This window comes from Montipora capricornis, chromosome 11, assembly GCF_036669925.1.
Source record: "Montipora capricornis isolate CH-2021 chromosome 11, ASM3666992v2, whole genome shotgun sequence".
NCBI lineage: Eukaryota > Metazoa > Cnidaria > Anthozoa > Scleractinia > Acroporidae > Montipora > Montipora capricornis.
This window is the reverse complement of record NC_090893.1, coordinates 9601576-9608302: the sequence shown is the minus strand read 5'-3', so window position 1 is coordinate 9608302 and position 6727 is coordinate 9601576. Positions and strand designations below refer to the sequence as shown.

Genomic DNA, 6727 nt, shown 5'->3' with positions numbered 1-6727 from the left:
TTAATAAAGAAAAAGCTTCTCACTACCAATGTTTTCATTGAGAGAGGGTTTTAAGTCACTGATTAATAGCGTTTCTTTAATTTTACATTGCATGTCGGACTTCCCAGTTGCGAGGATTTCAAAATGGTCCCATTTGATGTTATGACCGGTAGAAATTGTATGGTCTGCAACAGCAGAGGCGTGGCCGACTTGTGTAAGAGCTTTGAAATGCTCGGACTTCCTGTCATGCAATCTTCTTTTTGTTTTGCCGATGTAGAAGGAATCACAGTCCCAACAACTGGCTTTGTATACTATTTTTGATCTTTGAGAACGACTGAAACGATCTTTGTAGGGAAAAAAAGACTTAATCCTGCAAGTGTTTTGAAAAATAACCCTAAGATTGACACAGCCATAAAACTTACTAATACAAGATTTAACACGTCGAGTAAGAGCTTCACTTTGAAAGCCCAAAAAAGGCAAGACAAGAATGATATCTTTCTTAGGAACAGTGAGTGGAAAGATATCATTCTTGTCTTGCCTTTTTTTGGGCTTTCAAGTGAAGCTCTTACTCGACGTGTTTAAATCTTGTATTAGTAAGTTTTATGGCTGTGTCAATCTTAGGGTTATTTTTCAAAACACTTGCAGGATTAAGTCTTTTTTTTCCCTACAAAGATCGTTTCAGTCGTTCTCAAAGATCAAAAATAGTATACAAAGCCAGTTGTTGGGACTGTGATTCCTTCTACATCGGCAAAACAAAAAGAAGATTGCATGACAGGAAGTCCGAGCATTTCAAAGCTCTTACACAAGTCGGCCACGCCCTCTGCTGTTGCAGACCATACAATTTTCTACCGGTCATAACATCAAATGGGACCATTTTGAAATCCTCGCAACTGGGAAAGTCCGACATGCAATGTAAAATTAAAGAAACGCTATTAATCAGTGACTTAAAACCCTCTCTCAATGAAAACATTGGTAGTGAGAAGCTTTTCTTTATTAATTTCTTCCGGAAGAATCGACTACCGGAAGTTACGATTTTGTTATCACACTTTTTAACTAGTCACCAGTTCCTCGCTCTAGTTTTTTAAAATTCTGTGTAACAGTTTTTAACCGTCACTTCTGATGATGTATGCTGCAACATACGAAACGTCAAGTTTAAAATGAAAATGTTTGTAAACCGCTGTTTGTTTTCTTTTCCTGTTGAAATTGAAATGGCCAAAGGACAAAAGTATTTATGGGTCTTTTATCCTTGCTTTTCACCTTCAAAACATAGTTCTTTATTCTCCTACAGCTTGGGTGGCAATCAAGTTATACTGAATTGCTCGGCTTAGGCCCCCACACAACCACACATTTCGTCCCCATCTCGCCCTTTTCGTTTCTCTTAGTCGGCGGGGCCTCAGCACGAGAAAACGAAGGGCCCTTCGTTTTCTCGTGCCAAGGCCCTGCCGACTAAGAGAAACGAAAAGGGCAATGGGGACGAGAATGACAACCACAATGCTCGTACCAGTCTCCGACCAGGATAAAATAAAAGGAACGGCTCGTATACGGTTTCAGGAGTCTCTAGAATCAGAGGAACTTGGTTTCTTAACATACTTTTCTACCAATATTTATCTCCACTTTTTAATAGAGGGGACAAGTTCTCCAACACACTTTATGTTAAGGGTACAGGTTGATTTTTGAAGGTTCCATATTTCAAACTCATTATGCGATGTCTAGGTTCATTATCAGTATATTATCAATATCAAGCTAGTTCTTGCTGAATCTTCGTCTTCCGGGTGCAAAAATTCACGTAGGCGGCAAGAATCATACAGTGTTTAAGTGCGCCTACGATCTTATGAAGCCGCTGAAACCATGAAGTGCCATCGAAGTACCAAAGTACATTTTGTGCTATTAGTTAACAATGTGAGAAACCGATTTTCTTGTAGTATTTATACATTATTTTAGTGGGAAAGAAGGGTGAGTCGTGTTCTAGCTACCAGTTCATCATATAAAGATTCAAATACAAAAGTTGTCTACTGTTTATCCTGGGTTATCACAAAAAAACATGATTTGCCAGCTGGCGACCAATTCTGAAAATCTAGTCGCCAGCACTCAATTTTTGGTCGCATTGGCGACCAATGAGTTGCAATTTCAAGCCCTGCTCAGTCTGCAGTCTGTGTTTTACACTGATTGGTATCCTTAGCCTTTCTTAAATATCCTTGACTTTGTTTTGTATCCTAGAATCATGTGAAAAAGATGCTCTTGGTTGGAGAAAGGATTTATTCTTGATGGACAGATAACATCTTCATCTGATCTCAGTTCCGACACACCAGCCAAAAATGGGAGATTAAACTACACAGCAGGATCTTCATGGTGTGCATCATCAAGGGACAGTTTTCCGTATCTAGAGATTGATCTACAATCACTTCATATCATCTGTGCTGTTTCAACTCAGGGGAATTCCAAAGCAGATCAGTGGGTGAAGACATACAGTCTACAGTCATCCACAGATGGAACAACTTGGACAAATTATACAGCACGAGGGCAAGGTGGATTTAAGGTAGCTTTTGACACACACTGTATCCATGCTTGAATAGGATTGGTGAACCATGCAGTTTAACCTTAGGGTTGTTCTCAGATTTCTTTGAGATCTGACCCACACAGCATTATTATTTTGCCAACATTATGAGAATACTTTGCTTCATTTCTGTGAATTGATCATTGCAGTTTTTTTTTTTGTCATAGTAATAATTATTGTGAAATGCTCCAAATAAGGGTTAATTTATATGATTAAATCTAAAGTGATTGGTTATAACGATAACTGCTGATTATAGAGTTTCAGTGGAAACTTCAACCGGAACACCATTGTAAAACACGTTTTGTACCATGGAATGGTTGGTAGATATGTGCGTTTTTTGTTGCTGGAAGTAAACATGGGGCAGCTTGTTTAAGAACAGAGATCTTTGGAGCACCAAGGCGTGATATTAAAGGTACAGTACACCTTAGGTTTGACAAAGTGCCGAGGTGCTGAGAAATGACTTTACAATGTAGTCTTGAGGAGTGTATGTTGTATCAGGGTTCTTTCTATGCGGAGTTAACATTTTTTGATAGTTGTGGACCAATCAAGAACATTAATGTTTGTAGATCGTTAAGATTTGACTGGACAACTGTATCAGTGTGTCAGAGTAACAGTGAACATGAAAGAAGGATTGTTTGAAGCTTGGTCATGGAAGCCTAGCATTTTTTTTAATGGTCTGTGTTTTTAACACCTTTTTATTACTAAGGCTTCTTCACATTCTGCCATGGCCACTAGACGTACTGTGTCTTGTTATTCTACATTGTATACTTCAGTTCTATTTAATTTCTTTAGAGCCTGAATTTGTGTAGATGCTGACAGTAACCTTTGTTTCTTTAATAAATTACTGTTGTAGATGAACATGTTTCTCTTTATTTGTTCAAGGAAATGTTGCTCTTTTTCAAGCCCACTGATCAAAGTAGCACATTCAGGACATCGTTCTCCAGCTATGCTGTGGATGGTGGAAAGGGAACTAATGTCAGGTCTGTGCCCACACTGGAAAATGAAAAATACCAACCCATTTTGGAGAGTGGACCTGGGGCGAGTGGAGCATGTAGCTGAAGTGCGTATACTCAACAGGTGATTGCTGTGCTGATCGATTAGACGGAGCTGAGATAAGAGTGGGTCAGTGGTACATTATTTTACTGTGACATTTTACAATCAACAGCAACATTTACTCTGCAGATTTTAATGCATGAATGTGAGGAGATCCTCTTTGCTGGAATTCAACTCTAGTAAAAGTTGACCATTTCCTCAATACCTGTACGAACAGCAGAATGCTCTTCCAGCACTGCGCAACTTCATATTTTAGGTTGCACAGTGCTTATGCGTCCTTTATGCGACGTTCATGCGTTGACCAAGCTTCAGAAGCAGAATATCGAGCGCTGTAGAAAGGTTGCAATGCTTAACAACGAAAAAGCAATGGTAAAGCAGTGCTGTATATCGTTGCTTAACAGCTGCGACTAAAAACCATTTTTGAGGAAAAGTTTGGAATGTTTTTAAGAGCGACAAAGCAATGCTCATGCACGCAGCGCTGTACATCATTGCTCAAATGCTTCAGCTAAAAGATAATTGTATGTAAAAGTTTGCAGTGTTTAACAACGTGAAAGCAATGCTTAATAAGCAGCTTTGTCAGTGCATCTTAAATTGCCTTAACGTCAGGGCTATACATGTAACTGAAAGATGTCTATAATCAACGGCTGTCAGTACGTAGGTATATCCAGTCTTTAAGGTTTATAAAAATTCAACTGAAGTCAGAAATACATTCTCATTAAAATGTTGTATTCTGTAGAAAATTGTGATTTTAAATCTCGTACTATATGGCCGGAGCTTATATATAAGCCCAACATGATCGATCCAAAAAGATTTTAATGTCAAGGGAAATAGACGCCAGCAAAGTACACCACAATTATTTCGCATTTTCGGTCCAAATGGAGCGATAGTTTTAGCCACCCCCTTCAGCGACCCGCGATAAGACTCACGAATTGACTCGCTATTGATCACCATTTTTTGCCCATGACCAATCGCAGGTCGCTAAGCGATCTTCAATGGTTTGGATAAAGAGAGTTCTGAACAATGCATCACTCGATGGCTCTGGAAGCAAATGTTTGCAGATTTTGGTGGCCCTTAAATCCTTCTCAGTGTACAAGCGGCTCGGCTCGAATAAAGAAGACGAATGGGTAGCGGAGGAATTGTCCGTGATTTGCATGGGATTTTTCGAGGCAATCGAAGCCTTGGGGACGAATTTATGGCCTTTTTCCTTCGATGATTTTGTTCGGCAGCTTTGTCTCGGTGCCAAACCTTGGGAAAGAAGAGGAACCAAAAACCGTCTAAATCGCTCTAAATCGACTCAAAAACCGTACCAGAATCAAATAAATATAAGACTGAAGCAAGGTAACATGTTTTTAATTTTAAGTCGTCAATAATTTTCAGAACTTTGAGGAAAATCGTTTTACCCATACAAATCCTTGTATTTCTACTCTCGCACGACATAGTACTGTACAGTACGGATACTCATATATCAAGCTTGGGCTACCTACGGTGTACATGTATAGAGACACACGAAATGATGAGAGAACTGCAATATATTAAATCAGATAGCTGTGTGAACAATATCATCTTTCGTGACGTTTTTAAAGAATCCTGCTCGCATCATGATCAGTTAATGTAACAACGCTGCAGTGAAGAAGCTCTCTGGGTAGAATATTTTTGTACATTATACAGCTCTCGTTATATATATAGCTTGCCTGTATACTGCTCCACTATGCAAAATAACTTTAATTGATATTCTTGATACTTTTTCTTGTACCCATTTTTCGATTGATTGCTTGTTGTTGGTGGCCATTAAATTAGAAGGCTTCTCAAGGTACCTTTTTTAGTAGTGCATTAAGATGGAAAAAAAACCTCTCGCATCACGCGACATCCTCCCTGCAGCGTTAAAGCAACGCGAAGGCTGTATTAAAGCAGCTCTCTTGCAAAACGTCTGCAACGAAAGGGTCGCTAATGCATCACCGATGCAGCCACCATTCAGACGTCCTGCAATGCTTAGCAAACAGTCTTTCCTTGAGCAGCGTTGGTGAGTTGCAAAAGCAGCACTGCTAAAAGTTGTTGTTTGTTTCAAGTGCAGCATGTTCACGGCCCCGCTGCAGCGCTTAAGTGACTTTGAGATGTCTTTGACGCGTAGTCATTTTTCGAAACTTCCGCAGTGCTATCGATGCAGCCATCATGCAACCTTTCTGCAGATATAAGGGCAACGCTGGTCAGTCGCTAAAGCAGCGCTGCGTTAAGGTCGTTCGTTTCGTACGGGTAGGCATTGCATCACTTTCAAAATAATTATCATGAACAAACAGAAATAGACCTTTTTCTAGGGCCACACTTAAAATAAATTATCATCACCATGTTTCAGTCATATTAGGTTCTTGTAATAAGGTGTCCATTTCCACAGCAATTTAGACGGAACTTAGATAAGAGTGGGTCATTGGTACATGATTTTACTGCACCATTTTTGCAATCAACAGCATGCAATATTTACACTTCAAATATTAATAATTACTGTACAGTAATTGCACCCAAATAAAGAAAAATGGGCACGCATTGCGTACGTGTGGTAGTGCAGTTAAACACAGCATTTTATTCCATTATTGTCAAGTGAGCTGCGTTTTTGTCTTTCTGGAGATTCAAGTTGTCTTTGCATAATATGTAGTCCTAATAGTACATGATATTGTTTTGGTATGATAATCATAAATCATTATAGTGCCATGGTAGATGTCTTGGGTAAATACATGTAGCTCCCCTGAGAAGACATTTGGTTACTAGTTAAATACTAAACCCTGAAAGATTGAAGAAAATAAAAGGGAATCGAGTTGAGAAAAACAAAAACGTTTGTAAACAGTGTATGACCTGTATTCACTCACTGCTGGCATAGCTAGCCTTCATTGAATTTAGCTGGTTTTTTATAGATGGTGACTAGTGACTGGAGCAGAAGTGTCTGAGTGTTATGCTAATAGGCCTTATGCATGATGACGTCATGTGCTAAAAAATTCACCACCAAGCCTCGTTGCACAAAATTATTCACATCATCTGGACATACAATACTGTTCAAACGTGGGTTTTCTTTACAAGTTTGTTCCTTTGGGATTCAGCTCATGCTAAAATTTGCAAGTTTGATTTTCGAATTCGAGGCTTGGTGTGAAATCA

The 6727-nt window shown here is 39.2% G+C and overlaps 1 protein-coding gene across 1 annotated transcript in view; it reads left to right on the top strand.

The window, feature by feature from the left end:
• The first annotated feature begins 3434 nt into the window (after positions 1–3434).
• The window catches only part of LOC138022884 (receptor-type tyrosine-protein phosphatase S-like), a 72250-nt gene continuing 68957 nt past the window's right edge, over positions 3435–6727 (top strand). The window contains exon 1 of the mRNA XM_068869887.1: positions 3435–3655. The gene's annotated coding sequence lies outside the window, so the exon portion shown is untranslated. The remainder of the gene's footprint in view (positions 3656–6727) is intronic.